At 41.7% G+C, this 22,707-nt stretch overlaps 1 long non-coding RNA gene across 1 annotated transcript in view; it reads right to left on the bottom strand.

The window, feature by feature from the left end:
- Nucleotides 1–12,039: 12,039 nt before the first annotated feature.
- Nucleotides 12,040–22,707, bottom strand: part of LOC120870293 — a 179,567-nt gene continuing 168,899 nt past the window's right edge. The window contains exon 5 of the long non-coding RNA XR_005722765.1: nucleotides 12,040–12,540. This is a non-coding gene — a long non-coding RNA (uncharacterized LOC120870293). The remainder of the gene's footprint in view (nucleotides 12,541–22,707) is intronic.

The following is a 22,707-nucleotide window of genomic DNA, read 5'->3' as shown; positions in this document are numbered from 1 at the left end:
CGGACACGACTGAAGTGACTTAGCATGCCGTACAAAGCATAGACAATCAGTTACATCTTTTTTCAGTTGAATTCAACACCTCTCTTCTGGTTCTCTTTAGAAAGATCAAGGTGAAGCCAAAACGTTCCACTCTGCTGTCTACTCCTCATTTAGTGAACATCTCATGAGTCAATACACAAATTTAAAATCTCCAAAAGAAGAAAGGCCCTAATTATGACCACAGAGTACTAAAGAATTTAATCAGTTAATGTTTCAGGATCTACCCATCAAACATGGACAGCTCACAATCAATGTAAGAAGTTATTTTGTAGATTGGATTTTTCCCCCTTGAAGTTAAGATCTAGAAGCCTGCCTTGCTTGACTTCTCTGGAAAATTTCCAGATCTGCACTTCAGTTTCAACTTTGTGGATCAGGTTTTACTTCTTAAAGACAATAGTGAATGGTTTTGCTACTGGCTGTTAAATCTGCTTTGAAGAGCAGCTTAGGTATTCTTTGCAAAGAGGCTGCTGATATTTCCATCATGGTAATTTTCCATTTTTCTTCTTCTCCATTTTAAATCCCCTCTCTCTTGGTGGTATGCCTAAGTGCTCAGGTAATATACATACAAATGCTTCCAGAGACAGATGGGTAAGTACCATCTCATGGCGCCCATACTTCTTAGAGAAAAAAGTACCCAAAACAGAGTGCAGTAATTCCATCCCCTACGGTGCTATAATAATCCCTGAAGGGGGTAGTTTGCAACTAAAACTATAGCACAATGGATGTATAAATTAAGGCTACCAATAATGCTTGACAATACAATGAAGAAAGCATTCTAATATCCTCATTCCTAATACACACCCTATATAGAACTGGTAAACTCACTCTAACACCAGTAGCAAAATAATGTTTGTTAAACCATTTTTACAAAATCAATGCTATGTTCTCATTATTCTTAATATCTGATTTAAATGTAACCAAACATACTCCAGGAGTGTGAACCTCCAAACAGATTTTCTGAAGCTGTGGGTCTTAGCTTTGTAGGTTAGTCTCCAGGCACAGGATACCTGAAAGCTTCTTAATCAGTAACATTTAAGACATCTTTACTAAAGTGCTGATCACAATAGGATAGCTCCCATTTTGTTCTGATATATTACTCTTATCCCCATTTTATAGCTGAGGAAATGAAGGCTTTAGGAGAGAGGTTAAATAATTTGCCTGAGGTCACATTGCCAGTAAATGACAGAACAGAGATTTGAACTTGCGATCTCTGACCCTAGAGCCCAGGCATTTATCTCCTCTACAATATCACCTTGGCAGCGGACCTAGGGTCCACGATTTTAAAGGAAAGGAAAAACAGCTCACCTGCATGTTAGTCGCCCTAGGAAAACATATCTAAGGCCAGACTAACAGGGATCCAAGACAGAAAGTTTGGGCTAGAGAAACACCTTGAAGACGTGAACTTGCAGATTACTTTGCCTACGACATTCTTTCTGCACAAAATCCAGAAGCAGGGTTGTGGCAAGGGCCCCTTTGAATGATGGGCAGCAGTGAGCGTTCCTGGCTGTCTATCCACCTGGCCACGTGCTTTCAGTTGTCTGGAGACAGTGTCTCCTGAACTGTGCACATACCAAGAAATGTCAAGGTATCAATATGTACACCACATGAACCTGGAGGTCAGTTCAAAGGGTAGCAGTTATTTATGGGAGTGTTCTAGTCACCCCAGGCAGATGAAAGGAAAGGAAGAACTTGGAACTGTTCCCATTTTTATCTTAACGATCTCTAACATAAGAAGTCTACTGCCAACCACTAAGACATTCCAAAGTGAAAGGTAAAAATTAGTGTTTTTAACATAAAAATATCACTTGTGGTATTCAACTTTCATGAATCTAATGTCACCTACATCACAAATCAGAAGATCCCACCACATCAAATAGTGTTTGAAACCTCAGTGTGAAGCAGTTCCAAAGAGAGAATACATTTACCTTAGTTTTAGGATGAGTTTGGTTCTAAATGCTGTTATTAGGCATGTTTAAAAAACAGGAAAATAAACACAGCCTGTGTCTAGGGCCACTATCTAGGGCCTAGTGTCTAGGGCACTGATAAAAACACACCATCTGAACATTACCAAACGTCCTGTTCAACTCTTCCTGTATGTATTTGCAACACAAAAATCTCTGGATAAAGTCTTCTCCAAGGCCAGTTCAAAACCTTTTGCCCTAAACACACATAGTTGGGAAAGAAACTATCCATCCAACTCCTATTTGATCATCTCAAAACTGGAATTAAGTTCATATAAATGAAAATGAAATATTCTAAAAAAAAAAAAAACATAGGTAGACAACCCCCTGCCATGGCCCCCCCACCCCGAAATGTTGACTTGCCATTAACATTCCTAACCCTGGCTAACACCTTGACCTCATAAAAAGAACTTGCGTCCTATAATTAGGCAACTTAGTTTCTTTGCCATAACAACATTAGAAGGTCAATAAACAAAGAAATAAGAAACATGGAGGAAAGATATAAAATTTAACCAAGGACCCACATGATTTAACCAGATTGACATACTAAACTTTTTCATGAAAATTTCCTTGAAAAGGTAAAAGAAAATCAAGACTCTGCAAGAAAGAGGTATGCCCAGAGAGTATCAAAAGTTGTATTCTCCTAGTTGATATCTTCTGAGTTTTATCTTCCTGTTTTGACTGGAGGTCTCTTGACGAAAAGGCCTATGGTGTTATAAATTATCCCATTACTCACTCTCCTCAGCTGTTCCCGCTGCAACAGGAAGGGAGTAAATCTCAGAGTCCTGCACTTACACCCCTTAATCATCCACACACGTGCCCCCCAAAGCAGTATATCACTGTCTGTCACTGCATCACCATGATTCACACTGAAACAGAGCCGAGAAGACCAGTACTCAGAAATGCCAAACCCAAGAAAAGTATCTTAATATATCACAAATAATAATACTCAGGCACGCCAGTGCTATTTCTTCTCAAAGAGGTATCACATCAGGAAGTATATCATTCTAATTAAGAGTCATCAGCCGTGTTATAGGCAAATTTTTATAGAGCAAAGCTTTCCAAACAGAACATTTCAGGACTCCGTACCCTTTCTAAACTCTATTAAAACCAAGCATCCTTAGCATGTTAACCCACGTGATCTTGACTTCAATTAGCAGAACTGGTCCTATGGTTAGGCTGACTTTCCTCTCCTAAATTTCACAGGGCAGAAATATGACCAATCATATGTTTTAAGATGCCACCTAATTATATAAAAGATCTCATTTATTTTTACATAGAAGTGATTAAGAATCAAAATACACTTGACCCTTGAACAACATGGTTGAAAACACATGTATTGCTTTCCCTGGGTATTCAAGGTTCCCTATCCACAGATTCAACCAACTGCAGATCATGTACTACTATTAGCAGGAATTAACTGAAAAAAAATCCATACCTAAGTGAACCCATGCAGTTCAATGCATGTTGTTTCAGGGTCATCTGTTAAGAATATTTAAGGCTACCCTTTTGCTAAGAAAATGTGTCCATTTGTCTACTACTACATCTTGAGCAGAAGGAAGAAGAGTTTAACAGTTACAAAATCTACTTTTATTTTGATTACCAAAAAAATGCAAACTGTTGCCAGGTGTATGTGAATTGTGTAAGTTTTGGTGGGTTTTCCTACTCCATATACAACGGCCTCACTTCCATTCTGTCTTGTTGGGAGGAGGCAGCTACAGAAGTACTGGCTCAGTACTAAGAAGCACCTAGAATTTCTCCAGCTGGAGAAGTAAGGGCACGGTCTCCTCCTTGCCAAGCAAAAGCCAACGGAGCAAGACCAAATGATAGTAAGATCTGCAGGATGTGTTTTCTGACCTCTTTTGTCGAGTCTGCACTGTTCTTATCAGCTGCCCTTCACAACCGCCAGCGTGCTTCATCAATTTGATATCAGCTCAATAACAGTGTGATAACAGCACAATGGTTTACCAGCTCCTACACTTGAGATTAATGAGTGGATGTGAATGAGTGCTCTGGCTGCAAGATTTGCTTTGTTTTTTGGGGTGTTTTTTTTTTTCTTATTCGACTCTCTGACCTTAATTTATTTCATTCAAAAATTTGGCACTAAAGTTCACACTGGGCAAAGAAAAGCATTATGAACTCTTTCAGCAAGAGCCAGACTAGGCTAACAGGCTGCTCTTCTGTAACTGCTTCCAGCAAGATGGCCTCCTCAAAGCTTAGGCTCTGAAATGGCTGAGAATAGGGATTTGTAGGACAAAGAATTGACATTTTTATCAGTGGTGAATATATACATAGGATATAAGTGTGTTTTTTTAAATAAAAAATCATTGTGGTACATTTAAAGAAGAGTAATGTAATGGAAAATAGATTTTTTTAAAAAAAGAATGAACTCAATCCTACCTCATTTTTAAGATTGTTTTATTTTCTTTTTATTGATTTTAAAGGGCTTTCTAATAAGATTAGATGCCCTACATTGTAGGGCCAAAAGCTCTTAGACTGCATATAAATGAATTGTGGTCTGTTCCACTTTCAACAAAGGACTCTTATCCAGACTCCATTAACATTACATTCAAACGAAGGTATCTCCTTTGACTTTTTGGTTGGGCTGTGGAAAAACACTAACAATAAGGCCTTAGCCTGAATATATGTGCATGCAAAAATACCTTTTCCCCTTACAAGCCTGTATTAACAAATACTGGGCATTCATATTAAACTACATGGTCACAATATGTTACTAGACAAAAGGAATCCATCTTGATGAGCATTCCACCACAAAACATGTGTTCCTGCGGTTACTTCAGCCTTACTGGTGCCATATATTAATTTTGCATCACTGATTTTTTTGCATCACACGTGTTACGTTTTACCTCCAGCTTTTAAATTGTGCAAAAGGAAAAAAAAAAAACCCATCTTAGTAAACATTCCCTTATCATCAGGTTATTGATAGACCTAAAAAACAAAGCAATACAAACCACAGATGTCGGTGCCTGTCAGATAGAAAGTGTCCAAAGATTACCCACAGCAAACCACCCCTGAATCACATTCCAGGGCCACTTAAATACAAACGCAAGAGAGGCACCTTTTAGCTGAAAATGTATATGCCGGGCAGCTGCATGTCAGACTTTAAAAATGATCTTCAGAAAATCTCACATGGGTTCCTACTATCCTAAAACAGCAAATACTGACTTTAAAAAACGTAATACCAGTAAACCGCATGCAAGGTCAGTAAAAGTCTACTTGGCCACCTGAGTAACTCTGCCATATTTGGTATCCAAAATTAAAAGGCAGAGATTTAAAAGCAGTCGTTAAATGCTAGATTTCAACATGAAAACTTAAAACTGGGGCAGGGCATATGCCAAAATAAAGACAACTCATTTAATGGCATTTAGTCAGCTCACTTTGTTAAATACACACCGCTTCGCACAGCCAGCCAAGAGCCAGCACTAACGTTAAGCAGGAATGGCTAATGTCATAATCAGACACATACACTGAGCCACTACAAATGTTAGGAACAGTCACAAATTGTTAGGCCTGTCTCAAGTAGGCCAAGCGATAACTGAGTATTATTAAAATAGTAAAATATATGACTAGACAAGTATAGCAGGGAGTGCACTCAACAGAACGTCAGTAAATTATATCCTTAAATCCTTCTTGCCTTTAAAACGCACTCCCATCAGACACCCATCCACCCACCACACAGCACACAACCAGAAAGCAGCGCAGAGTCTGCAACCAAAATGATAGCCCAGGAGTCTGTGGGTTTTAGAAATGGTGACTTGAGATTTACGTTTTCTCTGTATAAATAAAAGATCCATGGAAATGTTCTCCTGACACTGTGGAATCACAGAAAAGAAGATTTATAGACCCAGTGGCTTACCCATTTCTTTGATCAAAAGCAGAGGACCAACTAGGTCAGAAGTCCCTTCTACCTGCCAATGGATTATTTACAGGGAGGTATGAAGCTGATTTTATTGACTGACCAGAAAATGTTGCCCTTATCAAGTACTGAATAATGAAGTGCACACACTCAATTTCGATTAGACAGCAACAATTCACCAAAGCATAAAAGTATCTTTCAAACATCATTTTAAAGAGGAGGTCTGTAGGAAGAAGAAGAAAACTGTACAGATACAAAAAGCATCAGTGCTATGGAAGAGCAGAGAAGGCACTAATTTCTTCCTTTATCCTGGGTTTAACACTTAGGTGTATTTAGGCTCAGACTGCAAAATGAGTACAAGCCACAAGCCTGAGTTTTGTATTCCAGTGACCAATACGAATAGGGCTTCCTAGCTGAAGAGAATGTCATCTGAACATTATTATGGCTTTCTGATGATTACTTTCTATCAATCTTCAACATAAAAAATTTAAGCCCACCATTGTTGTTGGTAATGACTCAAGCGTTGCACAGGGAACCAACCTAATATGTCTCTGTGTCTTTATCTGGTTGGATAACAAAAAGCTCTTGGAGCTGAGAAGTTCAAAGAGGCAGCTTGTTATCCCAGAGCCCTAAGTCTATACATCTTACAGCTGACATTTCCCAACCTGGGGCAATAACAGATGAGAAGACAACAAGGGGGCATTTCTGTTAAGGACGGAACTGGCAGCTGTTGTTCTCGTTTGGAATACTTGGCTCATGAGAACTTGTTTATGCATTTGGTGTTCATATAATTTGTCAGTTTGCTAGGCTTGACACCAGTATGATGGCTGAACATTTGCCGCTGTTGTCCATTTGCTGACCCACACAAATTCGAGGACTAATGCCACATAAAAAGGACCTGACCAGCTGGGGAGAGAGAAAGTACTCGATGAAAGAGAACAAACAAAGTCTTGTCCTAATTCTTCTCTGGCAAAACTCAAGAAGGAACCATCATTTGCTAATCATTCTAATCACTCTTTTATTTACCCTTACTTCTTACAAAAACTAGATGTATTCTTAGCATATTTCTATAAATGACCTCAACCACTGCTCAAAAAAAAAAAATCACGTATAGGTAAAATCACTTTAGTATTTAGCTCCAAATGAACACCAGCTAAATAAACTACTGACCTGAGAACATAAACACACAGCCAGTCTCACTCATCTCTGTAAGTCACTGGGCTAAGCCTTGCTTGCTAGTGAGAAGCACATCTTTGGGGTTTTTGTTTTGTTTCTTCACCTTCTCTTACCCCAAAAAAGAGACAAACCATACATCTATTGACTCATGAAAAAAAATTTTTTAGATGAAACCAATGTTGGTTTTTTCCAGAGCCAGTATTTCATAAAAATCCCTAACACTGAATAATAGGAAACTACATTAAAAAAAACTATTTGCACAACACTGAATGTATTTCAGTATGTGCAGAGCCGCATGGTTGGCTTGCTAAGCATATACACACAAAATTTCAGAAGTACCAAGTGGCCCTGCTCTTCCAAATCTCTCTCTTCTTGGGCTGCTTATCAGAATACCAAAATCCCTACCATGACTTAAGTGTCTTAGATATCCAATCCCCTTGATAAAATAACTAGTAACCCCTCAGCATAAATTTGCTTCAGAGTGATCTAGTGACCAAGAGCCAAAGAACATAATCAGCTGAACAGTGAAACCATAGAAAGAGCAGGGAATGCAGGAAAAGCTTTGTTGCAGGAGAAAAAAATCTTGTCATTAGGGTGGACTGGGTCTCGGAAGCAGGAGGATTCAGGAAACAGGAAAAGAAAGGCCCAGAAACGCCTATCAGAACAGACGCAATTTTAATCCACTACAAAGTGAAAAACGTCAAGACTTGGCTTTCTGTAGCAGATGGTATCTCAAGATTTATTTTTCTCATCAGCAGCACCATTGGTTAGGTAAAACCAACATGTATTCATTGGAGAGGAGAGACCAAAGTCTTACTCTTCTGTTTTGCTTGGAATCCTGCCTCCCTCTCTCCCTACTGCCCTGGGCACCTGCCATCCCTTTGTCCACAACCACTGTTACTTCCTCTGTTCTTGCACTCTTTTCTCCAGCTCTTTCATAAAATTCCAGGAGTAAGAATTAAAACCCTCTGCCAAAGAATTGATGCTTTTGAACTGTGGTGTTGGGGAAGACTCTTGAGAGTCCCTTGGACTGCAAGGAGATCCAACCAGTGCATTCTGAAGGAGATCAGCCCTGGGATTTCTTTGGAGGGAATGATGCTAAAGCTGAAACTCCAGTACTTTGGCCACCTCATGCAAAGAGTTGACTCACTGGAAAAGACTCTGATGCTGGGAGGGATTGGGGGCAGGAAAAGAAGGGGACGACCGAGGATGAGATGGCTGGATGGCATCACTGACTCGATGGACGAGTGGGTCTGAGTGAACTCCGGGAGTTGGTGATGGACAGGGAGGCCTGGCGTGCTGCGATTCACGGGGTCGCAAAGAGTCGGACACGACTAAGCGACTGAACTAAACCTAAGTAAAAGGAGGTACTATCTTTTTAAAAGTCTAGCTACCAAAAAGATTTATACTGAAGAAAACTGTTGATTTGTTTACTCAGAGAACACAGACGCAAGGGTGTGGCGGGAGAGAAAGCCTAGTCTATTGATGTAAAGTCTAGGTTTTATCCCCAGGACCAGTTGTTTCTCATCATTATCATTGTAGAAAAATCACTTCTATTTAAGTTACAGACCAACATTTCAAACATTACCAAAACATTAAAACGTTCGCTTTTTGAGTGGGATGATAATCAAAACTATACAAAGATTTGGCTGAGCATCCTTTCAACCAGACCTCAATCACAGCTCAAGTTCAAATAGTGCCTGACCTCTGGATATCAGAATTACAAAAGCCTGGGCAACATGTCAGCAGATTCCTGCCCAATGTCAAATGAGAAGTCTAAGCCATTATATAAAGTCTATGCTTCTGTGTCCAGTGGTCAGGCAAGCTCTCCTAAGAGAAGTTCCCAATTCTCACGAAGCAGGGAGCCCCGTTTCCTCTGAGAACACGACTAAGGCTTCAGTTTTGCAAGCTGAAAAAGTTTTGCAGGTTGGCTGCACAACAATGCGATATATCTAACGTTTTTGAGCTGTATACTCAGAAATGGTTAACGCAATAAATTTTATGTGTTTGCTATGACTGAAATTAAAAAGAAACATATCTAGCCCATAATCTGGAAGTAACTGCTCTCTCTTCTAAATTACTATTGCATTTTCACTGTATCTCTCTTAAGATATTGATCTAATAGGAATTTACTTAGTATAATGGTGCTAACTCATTTGATTCTTTAAAGTAGTAGCTACTAGTATCAGTCCTTGTACAGACAAGGAAATTAAGGCCCAAAGTGATTAAATAAACTTGTCCAAGATCATAATGACAAACTGATGGCATTGATAGCATCTAATTCATGTGGCACCTCCTTTACCTCTAACACACCCTCCTCCTCTTTCAAAAGAATCTTACAAGCTGCAGCCTCTCCTAACTTCTCTCATCGACCTTCTGCAAGCAGGCTGCCCCCACACCATGCCCACTCCACAGCTCTCCCAAAGGTCACCTACCACCTCCTCATCTCTGCCACTTAGCTTTGGAAGCTTATCTCACTTAGGTTCTGTGTACAAAGGGCTGTGTCTGCCCCACCCTCTTCCTACTGGAAATTCTCTCTTCCCTCAGGTTTCTGGACACCATCTTCTCCTGGTCATCCGCCTCTTCGTCTAACCAGTCCTTCCTTATCATGTTCTTAACAGATTTTCTTTCCCAGTTTCTATCAAACAATGGCTAATGGGTGACAAAATGAGTAGTTAAGATTTACTCTAAACTGATTTAACACATCCGCAGGGTTCTCTTGAGACTTGTGTAATAGGTTCCACGGGCTCCAGGATGTGAGTCTTCTGGAGCTGTCTCTTGAAGCTGAGGACTGTGCATCACCTACCCCACACCTCCGAACGTCTGGCACGCTATCTGACACATCATAAACCTTAACAGAGACGTGTACCGCAGAATCTTATAACTTATAACTTATAATCTTATAACTAAATTCTCTCCGCCGAGTCTGCCTTCCTAGCACACAACATCACTTTTCATTGAGACAAGTTCCCGAACTACTCAACTGTCCCTTTCATTCCAAGGACAGTGAAGGGTGTAACATAGGCTCCAGACCATAGCTAATGCACAGGCAGGACATGCTCGTTGTCTTTATCGGGTGGCTCTCAGCCCTGCCATGTCAATCTTGGAGCATCCCGAGCTACTGTGTGGGAACTTCCATTGGATGCAGCCGTGTCCAACTGCTGTTGTCCCACTTGCCACTGCAGAAGGTCTCACCCCACTATTACAGCATTAAATGAGATCAGGACATTTAAGTGATTTCCCTGCATTTCCTAATCCAATTAATTGAGTGAAATACTTGAACCTCTAATAAGAAAATTAGAGGAAGCTCAAAAGGTGTGTGCGGCATTAACATATATCCATTACTGTGGGTAAAACAGCTGGGGGGAAGCTGCTCTATAGCACAGGGAACTCTGCCCGGTGCTCTTGATGCCTAGAGGGGTAGGATGGCGGGGGGTAGGAGGGAGGCCCAAGGAGGAAAGGATACACACACACACACACAGAGTGGATTCGCTGTGTTGTACAGCAGAAAGTAACACATTGTAAAGAAATTATATTCCAGTAAGAAGAAGAATAAAAACACGTGTGGATATCCAAGGCAGCTCAGTTTAACTGAAGAGTGAAATAAGGAGATATATAGATAAAATTCCCCATAATGCCCGACTGACAGGATATTACACAATGGCAGAGTTCTGTTCTTCGTTACCCTTCCTTTAAGTCTTTGTTTTACCCACCAGCCTCCATAAATGGTTTCCATTTCATCCTTTTTTGAATAGTACATTCTACAGTCTACTTCTGATCTGACCTCACAGATGTTTTCCTATTAGTCTATGCTCAGCATAATAGGCTGAATGTTAATAGGCTGTTATGATTTACTCTACAAAAATCAATGGTGTAGATGCTGCTGGGTAAATAAGCTACTTTGGTGGGTATGCCTATCCATATGGCATTAGGTACCATTTGAAAAGTGACTGCTTCAAGGGATGAAAATCCATCCCAGGGAATTCAGAGCATTCTTGAATTGATATGTGTGTGTACACACACACCCATATGGAGAAAGATATCTCACCTAATTTCACACACCTGAGTTAACTGTTGAGGTAGTTGCTCAGAGGTAAAGAATCCACCAGCCAATGCAAGAGACACAGGTTCAATCCTTGGGTCAGGGGAATCCCCTGGAGAAGGAAGCGGTAACCCACTCCAGTATTCTTGCCTGGGAATTCCCGTGGACAGAGGGTCCTGGCGGGCTACAGTCCACGGGGTCGGAAAGAGTCAGACATGACTTAGCGACTAAATAACAATAATCTATCCTTATTAGTCTGTCATACGGACAACATCCAAATTAGGGCAATATTAAGATAAAAATTCAATAGCAAACGATGACCACTAAATTGTAAATTTTGGAAGGCAGTTGTCTGGTACAAGAGGATTAATTTTTTTAAGTCTAGAAAAAAAGGCCTAACATATAACCAAAACCAGGAAGTATATTACAATACGATATTCAAGACAAAAATGGTAGTTTTTAATTGAAAATTTTTGAATTCTATGTTTCAACATATGAAAAGTCATTCTTTGATAATTGTGATGGGACATTAAGTCGACCCATGAAAGTATTGATTTCATGAAAGACTGAGCAGATTTTTTTTAAAGAGATCACAATGCTTTGAAAGATGGGGAAAGAAAGGCCTTTCTAGAATTCTGAGTGTCACAGAAAACATTCTCCTACCAGTTGTATTGAAATATGTGCGTACTCAGAGTTAAAGCTTCTTTCAATATTTTTTTTTAATAGAACACATGTAAAGCGATCATTACCAAGCCCAAAGGTTCTACTCTCAGGAACAATGGTGTCTGAAGCTCAAATATCTCAAATATCCACCCAGAGAAACAAGCATATTAAGAGTAGAGTGAGATGTGTGGGGAGCTGGCCTATGGCAGCCCTGGAGAAGGTATTTTTAATCAGCGTTTTACTTTAGGATAGCTAACTACTGAGTAATAAAACAACACACCAACTTTTACTTAGTTTTATTGTTTAAAATTCTCTACAGACAATGAACCCCTTGATTACCTACACAGGGAGCTAAGCATGCCCACTGGCCTCTGACTCTTATACACAGAATGTGGAATGTAATAATCATCACCACCTCCATGAAGCCTTCCCCAACTCCTCTCTCGGAGCACAGGTTACAAACTGTGATTTCCTGTTTATTTCTCTTCCTACCTGGTAGATGATGAGGTTGTGGACCCTGGATTTACTTTCCCAATATTCCCAATGCCTTGCAGAGTACCTCCAACACAACCAGCCTTCCATAGTCTCAGGAATTTAAGGAAAATCCATTGAGTATTTGTTATTGATGAGGTTATTCCCTATGTGTCGGGTTCCAGCAGTGAACCAAACAGAGGAAAAGGCCAGTTTTCACTGAGCTTACGTTCAAGCGATGTTGGAATGGCTCCTGTTGGAACGCTGGAGAGACAACCGTATTTCTTCTTGATGGCTTGGAAATTTACTCACTGAAATAAAAAGAAACATGAATTTGGCCTGTTTTTACATCATTCTTTACCACTGTGAAGACCCAAACCTGATTGCAAGTGAAATTTAGAGGCCTGGAACTATCACTGTGTGCATGCTAAGTTGCTTCAGTCGTGTCCAACTCTTTGCAAACCAGTGCCCACCAGGCTCCTCTGTCCATGGGATTCTCCAGGCCAGAATACAGGAGTGGGTTGCTGTGCCCTCCTCGGGAGATCTTCCTCAACCAGGGATCAAACCTGTGTCTCTTGTCTCCTGCATTGGCAGATAGGTTCTTTACCACTAATGCCACCTGGGAAGTCCATGGTCAGATATTAAACCTTCCAGAATTTAAAGCCTTTGACTGTTTGGATCACAATAAACTGTGGAAAATTCCAAAAGAGATGGGAATACCAGACCATCTGACCTGCCTCTTGAGAAACCTATATGCCGGTCAGGAAGCAACAGTTAGAACTGGACATGGAACAACAGACTGGTTCCAAATAGGAAAAGGAGGACGTCAAGGCTGTATATTGTCACCCTGCTTATTTAACTTCTATGCAGAGTACATCATGAGAAACGCTGGGCACAAGCTGGAATCAAGATTGCCAGGAAAAATATCAATAACTTCAGATATGCAGATGACACCACCCTTATGGCAGAAAGTGAAGAGGAACTAAAAAGCCTCTTGATGAAAGTGAAAGAGGAGAGTGAAAAAGTTGGCTTAAACCTCAACGTTCAGTAAACTAAGATTATGACATCCGGTCCCATCACTTCATGGGAAATAGATGGGGAAACAGTGTCAGACTTTATTTTGGGGGGGCTCCAAAATCACAGCAGATGGTGACTGCAGCCATGAAATTAAAAGGTGCTTACTCCTTGGGAGGAAAGTTATGACCAACATAGATAGCATATTCAAAAGCAGAGACATTACTTTGCCAACAAAGGTCCGTCTAGTCAAGGCTATGGTTTTTCCAGTGGTCGTGTATGGATGTGAAAGTTGGACTGTGAAGAAAGCTGAGCACCAAAGAACTGATGCTTTTGAACTGTGGTGTTGGAGAAGACTCTTGAGAGTCTGTTGGACTGCAAGGAGATCCAACCAATCCATTCTGAAGGAGATCAGTCCTGAGTGTTCTTTGGAACAAATGATGCTAAAGCTGAAACTCCAGTACTTTGGCCACCTCATGCAGAGAGTTGACTCCCTGCAAAAGACTCTGATGCCGGGAGGGATTGGGGGCAGGAGGAGAAGGGGACGACAGAGGATGAGATGGCTGAATGGCATCACCAACTTGATGGACGTGAGTGTGAGTGAACTCCGGGAGTTGGTGATGGACAGGGAGGCCTGGCGTGCTGTGATTCATGGGGTCGCAAAGAGTCGGACACGACTGAGTGACTGAACTGAACTGAAGCTATATTGTTATCTCACTCATTTCTAGATCACTGAAGATGTTTTCAACTTACTGAGTATATATATGGTGCATACATGCTTAGTCGCTAAATTGTGTCTGACTCTTTACAACCCCGTAGACTACAGCCACCGTGCTCCTCTGGTCATGGAATTTTACAGGCCAGAGTATTGGAATGGGTTGCCATTTCATCTTCCAGGAGATCTTCACAAACCAGGGATCAAACTCGCATCTCCTGCGTCTCCCACACTGGCGGGCAGATTCTTGTAACACTGAAGCCCGTATACACGGGTCAAACATAGTAAACCTCAACTGTAAGCTCCTAGAATACCAGGATTGTATCCCATTCCCCATTTATCCCTAGCCCTCAACAGACCTGACGAGTAGCAAAGCCCTCAGCAAATAATGAACGAATGGCAATATGACTACGCTAGCCACTGTGAACACCGGTTGAAGAGCGTGGGTTGTGTTTTTCTGCTTTTTCTTTCCTGTCTCCTGTTAATTACATTTTGAGCCACTTAAAGGCAGAGATGCTCTGTCTTCCTGTATAAATCATGTACAGAACCCCAGATGGGGTCACGCTCATGTGGCATGTCTGTTGCATCAATATTTGTTCATTGATTTGTTGCTCAAATACCACTACTGAGTCGTGTTTGCCTGGCAAATCAGGCAACTTTAATAATTAGTGTCTGAGGTGGGAAAGTGCCTTTTTATTAAAAAAAAAAAAAAAAAGAAACAGGGGTGAGTGTGAAGTATTGAGTTTGATACTGATCTGTTGGAAGTATGCTGGAAGGAAATGCATTTCAATAGCAAAAAAAATATAAATGCATAAAGTATTAGGGTAATACCACATTTGTTTCACACACACCCACACATACACACACACAGAGGCTTGCTGAGTAATAAATACCTTCAACACCTCTGGAATCTGAAAATTCACTCTGTATATTTGCAATGTACAAGCATCAACTATTGCTCCAGGAAATGAAAAGACTCATTGTTATATCCAGTCACTAAAAGAGTCTTCTGACCAAAAGTACATGCACTCAAGTGTGTTATCAGGCTCCCAGAGGTTGAATGAGGTATTTTAATAAACTGCATTTCTGATTTACTGAAGATTAACCAAAAAGCTGTTTATGGTTCAAGCCATCTGACTGGAGAAAAAAGAAGTTGGCAGGAGCAGTACAAATGATGGAATTAAATCTCGCCCAATAAAAGGAAGCCTTTCCTGTACCTATCACTGAGATTTTTAGGAATAAATTAACTTTCATATAATGAAAATAATCTTTGATGATAAAGAATTTTCAAGTAGTGCAAGACTGTGTTTCTGAATTAGAATTTTTAATGCAGTGAACTGTGACGATGCTATTATAGAATACTGGGTCAAAGGTACACAGATCCCAGGATATACCTGGGGAAGGACACCTAAAAAGTTAAAATCCTTGCCATGTTTTACTATCATTCATCTCTTCTAAGAGAAATGCTCAAAGAGAGCATATGTTGATTAAAGAATTAGAATTTCTGAGTTCTGGTTACCTGAGGCTTAATTTTATCTTCATTGAGAAAAATAATTCAATATTCTGAGTTCAAGCAGTCAGATCACAGCCAAAGGCAATGATGTTGTTAATGCTTAATTGAAAACTCTTCTGAATTATTAATGATGCTAGCATAATGGCTGCCTTCAGATAAATACATATTTATTTCAATTAAAGCTTGTCCAAGGTAAGATTATACTGCAATGACAAACTAGTATACTCTTCAGAAGTATTACATTAACATTATTTTATACAATAAACAAAGCCTTAAAACCTAAGGTACACGGAAAAGTCTTCTGTAAATCTCATTTACTGGCCAGTACTGAAGTTACCTGCCTATCCCATGATGTTTAAAACTCAGATCACTCCTGCTAGGAAACATGCCACTCTTCCTAGATTAACTTTACCTCACTTTTTACAATCCAGCTAGAGCCCTTTCCAAAAATTCACCCTGATTCCAGCCCCCAAGAATGGATTGAACACCCACAGCCCTTTGCACACTGTGCTACAAGCAACTGTTTATGTTCAGATCCACCATTATTAGACCCTAAGCTCCTTGAGGGCAGAAACCATTTCTTACTCATCTTTGAGTTCCAAAACATAGCAGAGTACCCAGCACATAATATGAAGGAAAAAAGGCTAAACTTAACTCTGATCTTTATCTCTTATTTATACACAGGCAACTATGGCTGAATGTCTTATTTTTTAAAAGAGACTGACTGGGGCAAAAGGAAAATGTATGAACAACAGAATGGAGTTTTAAGACAAAATTTCAACAGATGCCCAGAGTATTTTCAACTGTAAATATTTAAGATACCCTAGTCTCAATGTAAGGAGGAGCCTGGTAGGCTGCAGTCCATGGGGTCACGAAGAGTCAGACACGACTGAGCAACTTCACTTTCACTTTTCACTTTCATGCATTGGAGAAGGAAATGGCAACCCACTCCAGTGTTCTTGCCTGGAGAATCCCAGAGACGGGGGAGCCTGGTGGGCTGCAGTCTATGGGGTCGCACAGAGTCGGACACGACTGAAGCGACTTAGCAGCAGCAGCAGTCTCAATGTAACCTGTGTCCCCTTCTAAAGGACAATAAACTTAACGGAAGGACAAAATGCATTATCAACTAGTGCTTCATGATTATCTGTTCTTGGAAAGCATCATAAGCAAAACCCCAGCTTTGGGTGAAAATCAGTCTTTTGGATATTTTTTATGGGACTATATAGAAACTGTGGAGGTATACAGAAAATACAGAAATCTTTTGGGGATTCATTTCCCTAAAGTTTGAGTACACTTCCTTCCTATATCATATCCAGAATTAGAATACCAAAAACAGAATTCATGCAAATGCAGGTGTAAAAAGGGATTTCTATTTGAAGTTAACATTTTTAATCCAAAGGAAGCTCCACTGCTAATGAAGCTTTACCATTAGTTTTAAGCCTGGCTTTGAAAGTTCTATTGACTCTAGACAGTTACATAATATTTATGGGATTTCCCTGGTGGCTCAGATGGCAAAGAACCTGCCTGCAATGCAGGAGACCCAGGTTAGATCCCTGGGCTGTGAAGATCCCCTGGAGAAGGGAATGGCTGCCCACTCCAATATTCTTGCCTGGAGAATTCCATGGACAGAGGAGCCTGGTGGGCTACAGTCCATGGGATCCCAGAGAATAGGACATGACTGAGGGACTAAGACACATAGTATTTATGCCAAAAGTACCAAGAGAAAAAAGGCTGGGGTGGTGGGGGTGGGGAAGGGAGTGAGCAAGAGGAGAGATGAGGCTCTGGTCAAGTCCACGTGTGTCGGTCTGGCCATGCAAGCCTGTGGTTTCTGCCGGGCTCTTCCAGAAGGGCATGTCCTCACAAAGCGTCTATGAGCTCAGGCAGGAGTGGGCGGGCAGGAGCAGTGTCAGAGAGCAGGGCCAGGAGGGTTCTCGTGGAGTCAGCAGACACAGCACAGAGCACAGACACAGCAAAGATTCCACAGGAGAAAACCACCAAGGGCAAATGTGGCCCCAGTTCTGAGAGACCCGGTAGTTAGAGGAAAGGCTTTTTAAAACTCAGTGGAAAAGGCGCGCACACAGCAGGCACCAGGGTAATTACCAAAGCCACTGGGCCTGTCTGCCAAGCGGGGCTGATGTGGCCTCGTGACCAGGTTTTATTCTTGGTTTCTGCTGCCCTCTTGTCCCTCGGCTCTTCCTGCTCCCGCTGCTCAATAAACCAGCAGATGCTTGCCTCCCGTCCCACAGACCCTAGGCTCTCTGTCCTCAGGTATGTTTTGGCATTTACTTCAAAAGTTGGAGGAACTTCTCTACAGCTCATATGGGAAAGAATCTGCCTGCAATGAAGGAGACCTGGGTTCGATCCCTGGGTTGGGAAGATCCTTTGGAGAAGGGCATGGCAACCCACTCCAGTATTCTTGCCTGGAGAATCCCAGGGACAGAGGAGCCTGGTGGGCAAAAGTTAGAGCATCTGTGAAATGGACCAGCTTCCAAAATGCTACTTCAGGATAATCTAAAAGAATTTATTTCTACAGATCCAAAGACTACTCTGAATTTTCCTTCCAAATAGACATCAAGCATGATCCTGACACAGACAGTCACCAGGCCATCTTTGTTATTCTAGACAAATACACAAATTGGGGTGGGGGGAGGCGGGCATGGGGGGGGGTAGAGTTTGCTTCCAGATCTCTCCTGAATTCCATTTGCTCCCACTTCTCTTGGGTCTCCACACAATCTTATTTACTCCCGTGGCTTCATTACAGGCTACATGTCAAGGACTCCCAAATCTTTCCCTCCACGCCGGGCCACTCGGCTCAAATCCTGACCCAGATATCCGAGGACCTAATGGACATTTCAAGTACAAACTGCTTCAAATTGCACTCATCCTCCTCTTGCCAGTGCATTGCATCACCCAACGGCCTCCCCCTCTCACTTGGGAGTCATCCGTGACTTCTCTCTCTTCTCCGCCTCGTGTCTCATCAATAAAGCTACTCTGGCCTGAGCCACGCTCTATTAACCAAGGGGAGCTAGACTTCTGTCAGAGGTGAGCACGCTCTCATGCTCTCAGAGGAACTCTCTTCCAGGCTCCAGCACGCGATGCCCTACTGCAGTGGGCGCCCACCGGGTGAGCTCAGCCAGCGCCCTTTTCATTCTGAGCCCCCTCGAGGCCACGCCCCTATGTCCCCATTTCAAAAGCACTAGCTGGCTCTGCACAGGATCCATTTCTTTACGTCTTTGGGAAGAAAAAAATCCCCTTTAAGAAGCCTCTGTGAATGTGAGAGCTTCAAAAAGCAGTTCACATTTCCCAACAGTACCATCTCCAAGGAAAATTCTTCAAGTATGAAACAACAACGTTTTTCATCAAACAAACCCAAAAAGAATCCAATCAGTCAGTGAAACTGTAATAAGCTGCAAAGCCTGACCTAACTGGAATAGAGAGTTAGAGTTGTGACAGGAAGAACAGAGAACAGAGTTAGGAATGGTGGAAGGCCACTGACGGCCAAGTGACCCTCTGCCTTGTAGACACCTGCACACCTTCTGTTCAGCATCAGTGTTTTTCAGCCTGTCCTCGACCTGCTGAAATTCAGCTTGGATGTTGGTACCTTGGGAGGCTACAATTCAACACTGGACTATCAATGCAACTCCAAGCAGAATTATTAAAGAGTCCAGTGTCTAATTCGGAAGAGTGGACTTAGTTTCAGCTCAGTTCAGCTTTGTGAGGAGAATATTTCAGCCTGTGGCTACATGTCAATAAGGGTCTTTTCCTTGCTATCTTTGGGGAGCAGAGTCACCATTTCTAAGACCAAGCCCACACAAAAAGTGTGCATTATCAAGTGTCAGGGTCCCACCGGACAACCCAGACACTGGTGGCAGCTGAAAGGACAGAGTTCATGCGTGCTGCTTTCCATAATGAAATTAATTCTCTTTACCCCTGAGTTAAGTTGATTACTCAAACTCTCAAGACTTCTCCTCCCTCCATCCCAGCGACTCACGGTTTCCTTAGGCCGATTGACGCTAGGAAAACAAGTATTGCATTATGCCTGACTCCTTGGAATGAGATCAGTTCTCGTTTCAAATTCCCTCTCAGAGCAACCCCGAGGCCACAGACCCTGTTTGAGATCCCAGCTGCTCAGTGGCGCAGGATGGCCTAAGCTACAGCAAGGAAGCACAACCAAAGTCACAATCAGCAAACACATCCTAACCCCAGACTGGCATCTTCACGGGTCTATTCCGAAGCGCTGGGCACGGACAAGACACATCTGTAGCTAGCCCAGTCTTGGCTCCTCCTCCAGAGGCTGCTCGGCCAAGGCGAGGCTGCGGTGCAACGTTCAGCAGTGATTTTCTCCAACTGGCACCATGTGTGCCTGCCCTGCCAGACGTGCTGACAGAGCAGGCTGCGTAGACCATTACTAATCTCCCAGGGTCAGCGGGGTCAGGCCTGCAACACGATGCCTATAGATTTCAAAGGCCGGCCTTCCCTCCCTGCCAGCTAATCAATCTATGTTGAAAAGCAAGCACATTTGTATTCTACTTTCTTTTAAATTTCAAAGAAAAATCTCATTTTTAAAGCTCTCAGCCTGAGGATTGCTTGCATGTAATCAGTGTCCTGAATCCAGTTAAATTGTACAAGATCTTCAAGGGATGAGGCTCGCCTGTTGAGTCTTTGCCAAAACCGGGGAAAGAGATCAGGAGGACAGCTCTCCTCCGATGATGAATAGCCTTAAACCAGAGACACAGAGGAAGGACAACGTGGATCAAGACTCAGACTCTCCTGCAAACCCCTATCCCAGGGCTGAGTCTACTAAAGCAGAGTACGTGCTAGCCAGAGACTGTAAAGTCAGGCTGTTAATAAAAATGCAGCAAATTCTGCCATGAGGATGTTCCCTACTATCAGTTGTCTTCCAAGGTTCTACTGAACACCTACTGTGTGTCAAGAGCTTTATGCTCCTTTGCATCCCTATCACTAAGGAACGGGGATACCTTGTGAGTCTAGAACTCAGCCTCTTACTGGCAAGAAGAGCCCCAGAGCCCCATGAGAACAGGAGGATGGCAACCCTGTCTTCTAAGTGCCATGGGTAGCACAGACTTCCTGTAGGAACTAAATGAAGCATGGTGTAGATAAGCTCATTAATACAAATCTTTGTGTGTCAAGACCAACTACTGTAATAATTTCATAGCAGATGGTATGTTATTCTAGATCTTCAAGTCCAACGATGACTCAATCTGATAAGAGTCAGCCCCACAAGTAAGACATCATCATGAGCTCCAAAGAAACTAGACCTTTAGTTTACAATAATTAAAGGTTTAAAGAAATCTCAAGATAAGTGACTTCATCTTCTTACTTGTGCTTAGATATCAGTTTCTCCACTTACCAGAGTTTAAGTTGGGCTAAAGGAGTAGGAGGAAGGAGGAATTTGTGGGTTAAAACATCATGAATAATTCCTCTAACCCGGATCACTTTCCTTGTAAAGTGAGCTGGGAGGGTCACACATCTGACGTGGCTGCTTCGGCACTATTTGAGGAGTAGGTTCACATGAGTTCCATGGAGTAGTTTCTTCTTCCAGCTTTCCCAAGCTTCAAGCAACTACAGATTCCGGGCTAAGCTGGCTGCCAACACACCCACTCCTCCCTGCTCACAAGGGTGGCTTTATAGTGTCTAAAAATAAGTCATACAATCACTTAGATCCCCTTCAACTATTCAATATCAAAGAAACACTGCTATCTTAACAACAGACCTCTTTTCTGCCTTTAGACTTATCTGGATGTTATAAAACAAACCCAACACACACAAAAAATGGGAACATTTAAGAGGAGATCATGTTTCATATCTATTCTATCTTTGCTAACCCATCCTGAGACCTCCAGCGTATGGAGAAAGATTTCATTCTATTTATAAAATGAACACTTTCACATTCCAGGATGGTTTGCTTCAGTCTCTCAGAAAGATGAGAGATTTTACTAGGCCTAACTTCACACACTGGCTTTTCACAGAGAGCTTTATGACATCTTTACCCCACGTCTGAGCCCTGTTCTGTTTAAGTGGCCTGACTTGCTCTAAACATCAGTATCTCCTTTTTTAAACAAAGGCTGCCTAACATTCAGCTTCATTTGTCTGATTCTGCTGGAGCAAAAGATAAGGATCTAGACAGAGGCTTTCACAGTGTTTTACCTATAACTTGCCTAAACCACCAACTGACAAACGGGTTCTGCCCAAAGGTACCCAAGGTATCCACACAGCTGCACAGACCTATACCTCTGACAGTGGTTCCAATACAAAAGCAGCCAGTGGAACGATCAGAAGGCAGAATGCCTAGATGGTACAATGATAAATCCATGAGGGACCTAAAGATAATCAAGTCAAGCAAGGAGGTGGCAAAGTAATGGCAGAACTATGGCCACAGACTCTCAACAAACCCCAAATAAAACTACCACATGGCCCAGCATTTCCACTCCTGGGTGTATACCCGAAAGAAACAAAAACACTAATTTGAAAAGACATATGCACCCCAATGTTTACCGCAGCATCGTTTACAACGGCCAAGATATGGAAAGATTCGGTGATGGATAAATGTATAAAGAAGATGTGGCAGGCATGTATACATATATGCTTGTCTATCCACACACACACACAATGGATTACTACTCGGCCATCAAAAAGAATGAAATTCACATCAGTAGACTTGAAGAGTATCATCCTAGGTGAAATAAGTCAAACAGAAAGTCAAATGCTGTATGATATCACTTATACGTGAAATCTCAGAAAGTACAACAAACTAGCAACTAACCAAAAAGACAGACAGATATAGAGAACTAGTGGTTACCAGCAGGGAGAGAAAAGGGGGTAGGAGCAATATAAAGATAGGGGATTATATTCTGTAAAAAATAAATAAATAGGATAGAAGATTATATTGTACAAGACAGGGAATATAGCCTATATTTTGTAATAACTATAAATGGAATATAACCTTTAAAAGTTGTGAATCACTATATAATATACCTATAACCCATGTAATCCTGTACATTAACCACACATCAATTAAAAAATATGACCATACAACTCACAGAACAAGACCTCCACACCCAAGTTCTAAGTGGAGATGGTAACAGATCCATGTTTCTTAAACAGCCCAATCATCTGCAAAAAGGCAAAACAGATAATGGCCAAACTCTGTTCTACTTTAAGCAACTTACAATCCTAAAAAGTTACCAAAAACATCTTGACTTTTGTCTCCTTGAT

Source organism: Oryx dammah, unplaced genomic scaffold, assembly GCF_014754425.2.
Source record: "Oryx dammah isolate SB20612 unplaced genomic scaffold, SCBI_Odam_1.1 HiC_scaffold_11, whole genome shotgun sequence".
In the NCBI taxonomy this organism is placed as follows: domain Eukaryota; kingdom Metazoa; phylum Chordata; class Mammalia; order Artiodactyla; family Bovidae; genus Oryx; species Oryx dammah.
Note: the sequence above shows the minus strand (reverse complement) of the source record. Positions and strands in the feature narration are given on the sequence as shown.